Genomic DNA, 14,781 nt, shown 5'->3' with positions numbered 1-14,781 from the left:
CAAAAATTAATAGAAGAGAAAAATAAATAAATGTAAGATCTAAAACTACAAAATCCTTGGAAGAAAACAGGCATACATTCTCTTGATCTTGGATTAGGCAATGATGTTTCAATATGATACCAAAACGCAAACCATAAATGGTTAAAAAAAAGCATCCATCAAAATTGAAAACATTTGTGTTTTAAAATATATCATTAAGAAAGTTAAAGGAAACCTAGACTATGAGAGAAAATACTTGCTTATATATCTGACAAGGACCTTTTATCCAGAATATATTAACTCTTACAACTCAAAACTAAAAATTATAAATGGCATATTTAAAAAAAAAATAGGTAGAGGATTTGAAAGACTTTTCTCCATGGAAGATAACAAGCAAGCTAGAAGTCGAATAAGACATGTAAAGAGGCTCAACATAGTCACTAGAGGTACACAAATCAAAGTCACAATGGGATGTCACTTCACAACCAATAGGTGGTCATAAGCAAAAATACTGAAAATAAGCATTAGAGAAGATATGAACAAATTAGAACTCTCAAATATTACTGGTGGAAATGAAAAACAATGTAGTTATTCTGGAAAATAATTTGGCAGTATTTCATAATGTTATACATAGACTTACCATGTTGCTCATTTATTCCACTACTAGGTATACACTCAAAATAGACAAATACACAAACACAAAAATACAAGAATATTCATAGTATCATCATTCATTATAGTCAAAAATATAAACAACTCAAAATGTCCATTGATGAAAAAAATATGTGGCATATCCTCTCAATGAAAGAATGTTCAGCCATAAAAAGGAAGGAAGTACTAATACATGCTATAATCTGAATGAATCTTGAAAACAACAAGTTTGATTTTCCTATTGTTTGCTTTTATTATTTTTCAGGCAGTTTTTACATTTTACTTTTTTTTTACATTCTTGTTTATTTTAGTACTTTTTTTGCCCTATTTCCAGGTTTATGGTTGCATTGAAACTAAAACTGTTTGTGAGTACAGTCTTTAGAATCCAACATATCTCTAAGATATTATTTATTCAAACCCATTTCACTTTGCAGGAAATTAAGACTGTTCAACTTATTACAGATATAAACTTTTTTTTTTTTTTTTTTGCATCTGAATTCTGGGTCTGAATACTTCTTTTAAAGGCTGTAATCAGTGCCTGGATCAGAAGGAGAATAAAGACTTCTAAGATAGGGTAAAAGACCCCAACTTAGTCTCATCAGCAGATTGATGGAGAATAAGAATTTGAGAGGTCAGAATAATTTTATAGGAATGATCCAGTTGAGAAGTCATTAAACAAATACATAATATATGTATATATATTTTTAATTTTAAGAATGATAAATAATAACTCCAGTTACTATGTGATAGATTTGTGGCAGAGATTAAGAAATATGGTAGAGAAGCGAATTTTTCAAGCACATGTCCTGCTTGGCCTTTCCCCAGTATATTCAACAACAAGGTGCTAAGTGTGGCAACTTTGTTTACCTTTGGTGAGATTTTACTAAGGATATCAGCAAGTCTTTAGTGAGAGAAGGACATGTAGATATAAGAGGGAATGAGGCTCCTAAAGTCACATTTCATCATGCCAATCCTCAGTACTAAAATGATAAAATGTAAACTATTACAACAGCTAAGTTCTTCAAAATCTTATCCCAATCTTTCCAAAATCATATATATATATATACATTCATATAAAAATGTACACACACGTACATCATATATATATAAATATACACACACACACATTTAAAAAAGATAATTTGAAAAAAGAGATCATTTGAATCATTATTTTCAAAAAACATATTTTTCTTATATCATTTCTTTTGGTTTGTCAATTACTATTAACATCACTTTTGATCAGGTGACATGCATTCTCTGTCATTAATACCCCTTGTGCCAAAACTAAATATAATTACTCTTTCAATTGTTCTGTGACCCGATCATAATTTACATTTTAATTTTTTACAGCACATACTATAGCTTTATGAATAACAGAATACTTCTAAAATTTATTCTATAGTACCAGGCGATGCTAAACGGCTCATTTACTTCTTTTTAAAAATTTTATTAAATTCAATTTGCCAACATAAAGTATAACACCCAGTGCTTATCTCATCAAGTGCCCTACTTAATGCCTGTCACCCATTACCCTATCCCTCAACCCACCTCCCCTTCTGCAGCCCTTTGTTTGTTTCCCAGAGTTAGGAGTCTCTCATGGTTTATCTTTTTTTCTAATTTTTCCCCTCTCAGTTCCCCCTTTTCCCTTATGATTCCCTTTCACTATTTCTCATATTCCACATATGAGTGAAACCATATGATAATTGTCTTTCTCTGATTGACTAATTTCACTCAGAATAATACCCTCCAGTTCCACCCACATTGATGTAAAGGTGGGTATTCATCCTTTCTGATGGCTGGGTAATATTCCATTGTGTGTGTGTATAATATATATACTATATATATTACATCTTCTTTGTCCATTCATCTGTTGAAGGATATTGTGGCTCCTTGCACAGTTGGCTATTGTGGACATTGCTACTGTGAACATTGGAGTGCAGGTAACCTACAGAATGGTGGAAGATTTTTGCAAATGACATATCAGATAAAGGGCTAGCATCCAAGATTGATAAGAACTTATCAAACTCAACACCCAAAAACCAAACGATCTGGTCATGAAATGGGCAGAAGACATGAACAGACATTTCTCCAAAGAAGACATACACATGGTCAACAAGCACATGAGAAAATGTTCCTCATCACTTGGCATCAGGGAAATACAAATCAAAACCACAGCGAGATACCACTTTACACTGGCGAGAATGGCTAAAATTAACAAGACAGGAAACCACAAATGTTGGAGAGGATGTGGAGAAAGGGGAACCCTCTTGCACTGTTGGTGGGAATGTGAACTGGTGCAGCCACTCTGGAAAACTGTGTGGAGGTTCCTCAAGAAGTTAAACATAGAGCTACCCTAGACCTAGGAATTGCTCACTTACTTCCATCTTCATTAAATGACTAACTGATTGAATTACACATGGTAGGTACATCCTAACTATACTTATTGAATTATTTGATCTCTCTTTTCTGATATGTGACATACTGATGGATCTAAAAGAAACAAACTAACATTCAGATAGATTGATGCTAAAGAAAAGAAGAAAAGAAAAGGAGAGATAAAGAAAAGAAAAGAAAGAAAAAAGAGAAGAGAAGAGAAGAGAAGAGAAGAGAAGAGAAGAGAAGAGAAGAGAGAGGAGAGGAGAGGAGAGGAGAGGAGAGGAGAGGAGAGGAGAGGAGAGGAGAGGAGAGGAAAAGAGAAAAGAGAAAAGAGAAAAGAGAAAAGAGAAAAGAGAAAAGAGAAAGAAAAATATTAATTGAATTTCTTTTTTTAGTTAGCTTAATTTTTAGGTTTCCACAAGTCATTTTTCTCATTTCTGTTCCCAGTTCTGTTTGTGCATGTTGTTAGATAAGGTATTTTACACTTTTAGTCTGTGTATTTTAGAAAACAGAAAGATACTCATTGCAACAAATTTTGTCTGGTCAACTCAATTCCCAGAAACACTCTGGTCCATGTTTGGTTCTTCCGATAATTTTAATGGCTTTTTATAAGTCCTGAACTTGATTTTAATGGTTCTTCTGTTGTATAATAGTTCTCATAGCCATAATTTATTACTTGAAATTTGCATTGACTGTTCCTTATATAATTGCTTTTTATCTTTGCCATCTTATTTAACTGCAGCATATAACTTTTGAGGTGTGTAGAATGCAAACAATAAGTAATAACTGTATTTGCCCCTTAACTAAGAACATCTTCGTTTTGCGAAGCAGTTTGTTTCCCTCAGTTATAAATCAGTCATTCTTTGGACATAAACAAAGGAATACAGCTAGGCTTGTCTGAGTCCGCTTCTCTCAGGAAATATATTGTGAAGAGTTGTAGAAGTTGAAATGTGTTATCAAATTTTAAAGATAAACTGAACAGGAAAAATTAAGTTTTGGTTGCTTTTTTTCCAATGTTGAAAATCTCACATTTGAGTTCCATACCAAATATGTGTTGACTTGCCATGTGCTTTAAAGTGAACCATATTGGGCAGCTCGGTGGCTCAGTGGCTTAGTGCCTGCTTTCAGCCCAGTGTGTGATTCTGGAGACCCGTATCGAGTCCCACAGCCTCCTTGCTTGGAGCCTGCTTCTCCCTCTGCCTGTGTCTCTGTCTCTGTCTCTCTCTCTCTCTCTGTCTCTCATGAATAAAATCTTTAAAAATAAATAAATAGAGTGAACCATATAGGTTCAGGATTATTTAAGTAAAAATAATTGTTGCCTTAAAAAAAACAGGCCCTTTGATAAGTACTTTCATCTTTACAAGTTCTTTTTTTGCATTTAAGACTATAGATGTTTATAAACTATTATCTATTTTATCAAGTATTTTTAAACAGTATTTTGGATAAGTACTCTAATCAAGCATGAGAAACTTATTTTTCCCCTTAGCCTATGTCTATTGTATATTTATCTATTTCACATTCCATTTTGTTTTTCAATTTGCCCCTTCTACTGTCTGAAGCTCACTTATGACAAGTTGACATTTTTATAAATAATGTGCAGAAAACTTGCAAGTGCAAGGAAAGCCAAAAAAAAATCTAATAAACAATCAAAGCCCAGCTGTACTTCATATCTAAACTGCTCTACATTGCTCAACGAGAAGCTTTTTGTGCCATTCTGATGGAACCCTCTGTCACTCTCATCAATTTTACTGACTTTTTCCCCTAGATCACAGCTATAGATTAGATGGGAGTTTGTTGGAAGCCAAATGAGTAAAATATGCTTGGTTATGGTTGGATCATTTCCTTTCTTCTCATATCTTCTACAATTCATGAAGTGCTTTTTGAATTTTGTAAAGCAGTTCTCGAATCAGTTGGAAGTCAGCAAAAATTTAGCATTAATGAGTTCATTTCCACAAAAATTGGCTTATTACCATTCAGACTTCCAGTGCTATATACTGGTGGTTTTATAGTTACTTTTTCTATTCTTTTATAAAGATATTCTTTTACCTGCCACATGTGCAAGTAATGAGACTGGTAAGACTCTCTTTCGATGAGTAATTACAAGCAATAAAAACATCATTTCAATAACTTATGGTAAGGTAGATTCACTGAGTAAAATAAAATTTTTATGCTAAGAAATTGCATATAATAGCTGAGAAAATTTTATTAACCCTATTGTTCTTTAAAATAAATATTCTATAATGATTTATTAATAATTAAATCATAAACAACAGGGTTTTTTAAATAAAAGGGACTCGATAATTATGAGCATATTGCTATTCAGAGAACATTATATAAGAAAGTTATGTACTCAACAGATTTAAAAATACTTAAAACAGGCGTCTAAATACAAATTTATGTATGTAAATGACTTACAATAGCAACTGATCAATATTATTTAATTTACAGGTTTATTTTCTGTTGTAAATGTTTATAATAATTTATAAAAGTAAATATTAACTAATAAATGTTCTTTCCCTTCTTTTTCTTTGCCCTAGTTCATTATCTTCCCTTGATACATTTAAAAGCAATGTAAAATAAATTATTTATCTTCAAGGAAGAGTCCTGTAAGATCATACCTGCATTTAATCTAAAAAGAGGTTATTCTTGAACTCCATTAAAATACAGACATGAAATATATATTTAAAAAAATTATTGTACAAAAAGAAACTCATAACATTTATTATTTTATAGTTTATCTCTCTGAGATAATATTTGAGAAAAATTGATTTTTCTTAAAATATATTCAACTATGTTCTTTAGTGGAATATATGTTTTTCAAAGCTAGCTTAAACATACAGATGATTTTAGAGTGTTTTTATAAAACTGTACAAATACCAGTAGCCTTTTAAAGAGGATATTCTATTCTTAATAAGTATGAGTTTTACTTCTTTAATATTGTAATATTTACTTTTGAATATTGAATCCTTTGGTGTAGGATCAAAGGAATATATTTAATAGTTGTTTTTTTTTTTGCCTTTATACAAAATGATACCAATCTTTACATGCTTTATATTTTATAACATTTTTAAAATTTGTTTTAGAGAAAAAGAGAGAGAATGAGTGTGGGACGGAGGGGCGGAGAGAGAGAGAGAGTATCTCAAGCAGACTACCTGCTGAGTGCAGAGCCCAAAGCAAGGCTCAATCAAATCATGACCTGAACAGAAATCAAGAGTTGATGCTTAACTGACTGAGCCACTCAGGTGTCCCTACATGTTTCATTTTTTTTTTTTTATTAACTTTTTTCTGTTTTAGTCATCAGTTTCATATTGTTATGATTTGTAAATTGTTATCCTGTTGAGATGTAGGCTGTTTCCCAAATTGCTCCTTTTAATAATACACTCTGGGCCTGGAAAATTATTAGTAAGACTGGAAAACTATATTTTCTTTAGAGGATACATGAAGCTCTTAGCTACACATAATAAATTTTATAGAAGAAACAGCCAGATAAGTATTCTTTTTAATATTAATAATTGCAATATTTTAAAAAAATCTACATATCTAGATACAACATAAACTTTAGACTCCTTTCATATCAAAAGGATTAGCTAGGTAAATAAATGTGATATCTTTAAACTTCTAAAGATCCATTCGTACTTCTATAATCTCTAGCCTCTTTGCATATAGATTGAATTCTTGTGATTGTGTTATGGTCAATTGGATGAGTGTGAATGCTGGAAGACACTTCCAGAATAAGTCATTAAAGTATCTTGTGGGGTACTCTAGTTCTTTCTTACCCTGATTCAGCAACTTTGGAAGCCACATACTTCTAATAAAAAACAGTACTTCCTAGACTTAATGTTCATACATCCATTCAGGTTTCTGGTTAAAAGGCAAATTCTGATAAAGCATATTTGTGATGGAGTGAGATTGTACATTTCTAACAGGCTCTCAGATGCTATTGCTGCTGGTTCATAGAGTTCATTGTGAGAAGCAAGGTTATATTTTGTATAACTACATGATAGACTGGGGGGTCACCTAACCTATATTTTATTTTGAATAAGTGAGCAGTAAAACTATTCTTTCAAGTCAATGAGGTATTGAGATTTTGTTGTTATATCTCATTACTTTAATTTAAAACTCAGTTTTTGCTTGTGTATTTGTTTGTTGCTAAATCAGTAGACTAGAGAGTTTGGGTTTGTATAATCTTTAATGTGTCTGTACTTACATAATCTGCAGTATAGCTGAGTACACCATTAAAGTTATACCTTCTCACCTCTAGACAAAATGGGCTTACAGGGACAAGATTCATCCTACCATTTAAACAACTACTAAATAGGCAAAATATCTAAGACCAATCCTTTCAAGACACTGAGCATCAGGCAATTAATCACAATGATCATTAAGAGACAGAAAGAAATAAAGTGGGGTTACATTTGCCCAAATTCACTGCCGTGAGAGAACTTCCAAGCCTTGGACAGGAAGGGGAAAGTCAAGAGTTCTAGGGAATTCACAGAATGGAGAGTTGAGGTGAAACTACATGGAAAGCCAAGAGAGAATGAGGTGCAAAATGTATACAAATTGGATGAGAATTATAAACTCATAGATGAAAAAGCTCAATGAGTCTAACACACAAACACCATGAAAATTACTCCAAGTCATATAGCACTTAAATTGCTCAATAGCAGTAATAAAAAAAAAAAATTCTTAAATGCAGTCCAAAAGAAAAAAAACATACATATTAGCTTAGCAGATTTTTCATTAGAAATAATTCAGGAAGACAGCAGAACATTTTTTAAAATGCTAAAATGAAAAATATATTCACCAAGAATTCATACCAGTGAAGGTGAAGACCTTTTTTAGACAAACTAAACAAATAATAATTCATCATTAGCAAAGTACACAATAAATATCTTGGTAATAAGATTAAAAATATATATTCTTAATAAAAATCATTTTGTACATAAAGAATAATATATCGTCAAGTGGATATTATCCCACGAATGGTAAAATTAAGACAATTCACCATATTAGCACACTTATAAGGAAACAATGTGTTTACCTCAATAAACATAGTAAAAGCATTGACAGACTCTAACATTCATTCATGACAAAAATGTTTAGCAAACTAGAAATGGAAAGAAACTTTTTTTTAAATGATAAATTACATTTATGAAAAACTCATAGCTAACTTCAAACACCTTGGTGAAAGACTGAATGCTTCTCCCTAAGATCAGGAACAGCATAGTAATGACATTTCTATTCAACACCAAATTGCAGGTTCTATCCATAGTAATCAGGAAAGAAAAGAGTATCTAGGTAGGAAAATAAGAGGTAAAAATATTTTTATATGTGAAAGACCTATTTGTCTATTTAGAAAATGTGATGGGATTAAAGAACTAGAAGAGCTAAAAAGTACATTTAGCAAAGTATTGTGGGAGATAAAATAATAATACATAAGATAAAATGTATCGCCATATAATCAAAATTAATAATCAGAAAGTGAAATTTATAAAATAACACTGATTAAAATGGCATTTAAAGACATGAAATAACTTGGGATAAATCTAACAGAGGTTGTGAAGGTCGTACCCTGAAAATAACACAATATTTCTGATAACACCTGAAGATTTCATATATAAATGGAGACCTCTACCAGACGTATGGATCAGAATCACCAAGATATCAATTCTCCCTAAACTAATCTATAAATTCAAAATAATCTCAATCAATATTCATCATTCCTTTTTGGAGAATTTGGAAAACTCCTCAAAACTTTATGGAAATGGAAATTATCTAGAACTTTTAAAAGAACAAAATTGGAAATCTAACAGTGTCTTTATTACAAAATGTAGTGTACCTGATTTTTTGGGTGTTTTTGTCATAAAAGGATATGGTATTTTGTCAATTTTTTTATTCATCTATTGAGATGATCATATGATTTTTATCTTTTATTCTATTAGCAGGGCATATCACATTAATTAGTTTGTGTATGTTGAAACATCCTTGCATCCCAAAGATAAACCTCACTTTATCAAAGCATATGATCCTTTTTTGTTGTTGTTGTTAAAGATTTACTTATTTGAGAGGGGGAGGGAAGGAAGGAGGGAAGGAGGGAGGGAGGGAAGGAGATCATAGGGATTGGGGCAGAGGGAGACTGAGAGAGAACCCTAAGCACACTCCATGCGGAGCATGGAGCCAGACATGGGGCTCACAATCTGAGCTGGAACCAAGAGTCAGATACTTACCTGACTGCGTTCACCTAGGTGCCCTAATTTATGATCCTTTTAATGGGTCATTGAATAAGTTTTGCTAACATCTTTTTGTGATAATATTCTTCAACAAATCTTATATAGGAGGAACATGCCTCAATACAATAAAGGCAGTATATGATAAAACCATAGCTCATATCATACTCAGGAGTGACAGATTGAAAGTTCTTCCTCTAAGATCAGGAACAAGACATCCATTGTCAACACTCATCCAACATAGTAGAAGTCCTCATCAGGACAATCAGGTAGGAAAAAAATCAAATCAGAAAAGAAAAAATAAAATTGTCTGTTTGCAGATTATGTGATCTGTTTTTTTTTTAATTGAAATATAATTAACATACAGTGTTATATTAGTGTCAGGTGTACAACCTATTGATTCAACAATTTTATACATTACCAAGCGCTCACATCATAGCTAGTCACCATCTGTCACCATACAAAGTTATTACAATCTTATTGACTATATTCCCTATACTATATTTTACATCTCTTGACTTATTATCTTATAACTATCTTAATTCCATTTATGTTTAATCCTCATCTTGCCTTATATAGAGAAAATCATAAAGACTCAACCAAAAATGCTGTTGGAACTAAACAGATTCAGTAGAGTTCTAGGACATTAAATCAACAACTACAAATTAGGTTCAATTTTATACACTAACAACAAATATAGTAAAAAAGCACAATCTGGTAGCACCTTGAAAGCATAATTGGTTAAGCATGTGACTCTTGGTTTCAGCTCAGGTGATCTCAGGGTCATGAGATGGAGCCTGGATCGGGCTCCACACCCAGCGTAGAGGCTGCTTGAAATTTTCTCTTCCTCTCCCTCTGCCCTCCTGCTCATGCTCTCTCTTTCCCAAATAAATAAGTAAATCTTTAAAAAAAAAGAAATACTATCTGCCATCAGCTTCATAACTTCCTGTAGATTTGAGTCTGTTCCCTGTAATTGGTGATATATTTCAAAGGGGGGTCAATCTATTATGATTGTTGTTCCCCCTTCTGGAAAGTCCCCATCAGCACTAGGGAACTATTAAACTTCCTCAAACATTTGGGACCCATTGGTCATTAGTTTTTGTTCTAAATTAAAGATATAAATATTATTAAGTTGCTCACCATATCAGTGTGCTCTCATCTAGGGACATCTTTGGTTTTTACTCAGAGTGAGTCACTTTATAATTTCTAATTTGGGAACAAGAAGAAAAAAATTGATAACTCACTACAAAAGAAAGACAAAGAGGATGTAAGCAGAATCATTTGGGTGCCATGCACTTGGAATTCATAAATCTAAATTCTTCATGTGGTGGTGTAAACAATGTGAGGGAGTAAATAATCATGGGAGTTTTGAGGTTTCTACAAAACCTGGCAGCAGGTCAACTGGGGAGCATCACTGCACAGACTCCGAAGTCAAGGGCCAAGTTACTGACCTTGGGTGAGTTGCTTAACTCTGAACCTCACTTGTCTTAACTGGAAAATATGGAATATAATTACAATTAGCCTAAGGGTTATTATATTATTATATTATTCATACCCAATTTATTTGAGTCATAAATATTACTTTTAAATGGAACCTACACCCATTACCTACATGATAAAAATTGAGTTTCTGTGTTCTGATAAAGGTCCAGTGCAAAGTTGTATTGCAGGGAAAATGTCTCTCCTTATATTGCACTAAACACAAAATATCGAACTTTTAAATAGTATTTGCTACCTTGAAATTTTGTAACTATAAAATAATTACAAAATTATGTTGTCAAGCATTTTGCTAGATTACAGAGAATTCTTTAGACAATATATCGAAATGTAATGTCCACATGCTATTCAAGGTGGCTGTCATTTGATGGGCCTGGAGATTATCATCAATGCTCTACTCACTTGTTTGATAATCATCTGTTTTACTTACATACACAGGTTGCAAAACGTTTTATGCTGGCAGCAGGCTAACCTGCTGTATTTTCCAGGAGATTATGTATGGCAATTCAGACAAGATCCCTTAGAGCTATTTATTAAAGAGAATTTGCTTAAAAATGCATCTTCAATAGCCAGTACTTGTTTCTGAGTGAATTAATCCAGGTTCCAGGATATCTCAACAGAAAACAGAAGAAAAATATATTCCTTTAATTATTTTCTAGGAAAACATTTCCATATTTTATCATAATTTCAGGTATAAAATCAACCAATAAACAAATCAATCATGTTTCTTGTTCTCCACATAAATTCTCATGAATAATCTATTTTTTTACATTTCCATTTTTTGCACATATTTAATCACATCTTGTTCCACGAAAACACTCACCTGTTTTTCTCTCCACTTAGTTCGTTTTTACTCATTATTACTTTTAATTTTGTAAACTTGATTAAGGCCTATTGTGCAAGAAATAAAACACATTTTGATGCTTCATTAAATTAGATTGGACAATGCATACGCATGTGTAACCACCACACTAATCAAAATAAAGTCCAATGCTGTACCTCTGAGAGCACCAGTTTGTAGTCAAAGTTACATTCAGTACCACTAAATCTGCTTCCTGTCATCGACAAGCTTTCACTTGTCCTAGGATTTCAAATAAACACAATCACACAATGTCTCTTCTTTTGTGCATGACTTTTGTTACTCAGTGTATTTCAGAGATGTAGTCTTTCCATTGCATAAATATTTTGATTATTTTTACCACTGAGTAGTCTTCAAAAGGGTGACTGTATGAAAATACGCTTAGCCAGTTATCTGTTAATGGACCTGGGTTATAATGTTTTTGCCTCTCATGATTAACACTGCTATGAATATCCTGTACAAGTATTTATTGTGAATATATATTTTCATTTATCTTTGAATAATACCTAGGAGTGGAATTGTTGGCAATATGATGTGTGTTTAACTTCATAAGAAAATGCCGAACAGTTCTACAGAGTGGTTGTAGCATTTACAATCCCAACAGCAAAATAGTTCAAATTGATTCCTATTCCTGACATTTGAAGTTGTTACCTCTTTTAATTGAGTCATTCTAACAGATGTTTATTGGTAGTTCATTGTGCTTTAGTTTTTTATTTCTGTAATGAAAAACGATACTGAGCTTTTTTTAAATGCACATATTGCCATATATCATATTTTATGAAATACTTGCTCGAACCATTGTCTGAATTGTACTGGGCTATCTTCTTTTTATTAATTTGTGATAAATTCTCCAGATCAAGTTATATGTGAGAAATAGGTGTGGCATATATTTTCTTCCAAAGAGTGATTTGCAGGTTTTTTTTTTTTTTTAGATTTTATTTATTTATGCATGAGACACACACACACACACACACACACATACACACACACACACACACACAGAGGCAGAGACACAGACAGAGGGAGAAGCAGGCTCCATGCAGGGAACTCGATGTGGGACTCGGTCCCAGGACCCCAGGACCACGCCCTGGGCCAAAGGCAGGTGTTAAACCTCTGAGCCACCCAGGGATCCCCAATTTGCAGTTTTATATTTTAAATGGCATAAGTACATTTATAAATAAATTTAATAATATCTGAACATTTTAATTTTTAATCACTTTTAATTTGTATTTCTTCTTATATATTTTATTTGTCATATTTGTCATTTATACTGGTGTAACTTTTTTTCCTTGGATTTCTGCTACAATACAAAAAGTGTACTTTGTTGTTGTTTTCTAAGTGTCCAGGTACAGTTATTTTTAAACATTAGTGGTAGTCAATTGTCATTACCTACTATAAAATTAATAATCAGTATATAGTTCAATGAATTTTCATAAATATACAAATCCATGTACCTACCCCAAACCGAGATGTAAAACTGTTTGTTGTGCCTACACCTTGGTCCTCTTTGCTGTCATTGGATCCACCTGTCTCAGGGAAGCATGATCTCCTTTCCATTTCCCTAGATTTAATAAAGTTTTTCTAAATGTCACATAAACAGAATTTTGGGAAATATATTTGCATCTGGATTCTGTGGCTCCATGTTAAACAGTTTTAAGATTCATCCATGTCATTATTTGTATCAGTAGTGCATTGTATTTCATTGCCGAAGAGTATTCCATGGTAGGGATAGATCACCGCTTTTTATCCATTTGCAGGCTGACGAATTTAAGTTTTTCAAATTGTTAGCTATTGCAAATAAAGCCCCTGCGAAGTTTTTGTTACATGTACTTTATATGCACACACATAAGTTTTCATCTCTTGTGGATAAATACCTTGGGGTGCAATTTCTCAGCTGCATGGAAAGTGTATATTAAATTTATAAGAAACTGCCAACCAGTTCTCCATAGAGGTTGGATGATTCCTGTGGTCAGAGATCTGGTGCAGGCCGCAGAGAATGCTCACCTTGTGCATACATGCTTGCTTCTTTGCTCTTAGGCTCTGCTTTCACGCTTACGTTCCACTCTCCATTTTATTTTGCTTTCATATTTATAGCACCTATATCTCCTCTTTTCTTTGTTCTATAGAACTCTAACAGTTTCAATAGTGGTTAGTGTTTTGTGGAAGCAGAGAGCTTTTGTGAAATGATCTTCCATTTTATTTGTGTGTCTGGAAGGGTTTTAAAGGATATTCACTTTTACTGGTGGAAAACTTATCATCAGTTTCCATAAGAGAAGTCATTTATTTCCCTCCTTCTCTATTTTCTAAAAAAAATGTTTGTACAGGATTTGCAACATTTCTTTGTCAGATGTTTTATAGGATTCACCAGTGTAGGCATCTCGACCTGGAGTTTCCTTTATGTGAAGAATTCTAATTATGAAATCATGTCTTAAAATGTTTATAGGATATTCAGGTTTCCTATTTCCCAGGTCAGTATTGCATTAAAATTGTTCATTACAGGTCTTTATTATCCCTTTAATGTTTAGAGTATCTGTAATACCTAAGTACATTGCTGAACCTAATGAATTCAATAGGATTTTTATGTTATGCCTGAATTGACCAAAGAAATATCCAGGTAGGTTGTTGTAACCTACACTCAGATTAACAGCATCAGATTTTTAGTTCCAGGGACAAAACCAGGAGAATCACTACACACTGCATTTTTCTCTCTCTCTTTTTCTTTATCACCATCAGCTTGTGGAAGGGTAAGTAGCAAACATCATGTTAGGAGATAAAAGGAATTATTTATTTATGCTTCCTGTTTCAACCTCCTTTATTTGTGTATTATAGAAAAATCAAGACAAGTACTATTTACTTTTCTACTTCATGCTTTGTTCTAGAAGCAATATAAATCCAAGTAATTTGCCTAGAAGCATCTCTTAAAAACAGAGGTATCATTGTGCACCAATTAATGAGTCTTTTCCATATAATTTACATAATTGAATTTATAACTGGTAAATATTTCAACTTGATTGTGAGTTCAAAAGTTGAAATAACAAAATCCGTAGCAAATCTTTCAGTTTTATGGAGTGCTCTCTCAGGTAAGGTAGAAGAACATTAGTGGGTTATTTGAGAAGCTAATACAAACATTATTCTTACCTCACTCAACTAGTGACTATAGGGCTCTGCTTCACTACTTTCCAAATAATGTAA

General features: G+C 32.6%; 1 long non-coding RNA gene across 7 annotated transcripts in view; it reads right to left on the bottom strand.

Annotated features, from left to right (window-relative positions):
* The window catches only part of LOC144311958 (uncharacterized), a 113,727-nt gene that overhangs the window by 71,760 nt on the left and 27,186 nt on the right, over window positions 1-14,781 (bottom strand). Inside the window, exons 5-7 of one of the 7 annotated variants that reach the window (XR_013377426.1) lie at window positions 13,048-13,150; window positions 11,161-11,342; window positions 10,381-10,439 (exon numbers count right to left, since the gene is read on the bottom strand). The exons of 4 other annotated variants lie outside the window; for them this stretch is intronic. This is a non-coding gene — a long non-coding RNA (uncharacterized LOC144311958). Of the gene's footprint in view, window positions 1-10,380; window positions 10,440-11,160; window positions 11,343-13,047; window positions 13,151-14,781 lie in introns of those variants that run through there. 2 more of the 7 variants (XR_013377427.1, XR_013377428.1) reach the window with 2 other exon arrangements.

Source organism: Canis aureus, chromosome 4 (assembly GCF_053574225.1).
Source record: "Canis aureus isolate CA01 chromosome 4, VMU_Caureus_v.1.0, whole genome shotgun sequence".
Classification (NCBI taxonomy): Eukaryota; Metazoa; Chordata; class Mammalia; order Carnivora; family Canidae; genus Canis; species Canis aureus.
This window is presented reverse-complemented; position numbering and strand designations above follow the sequence as displayed.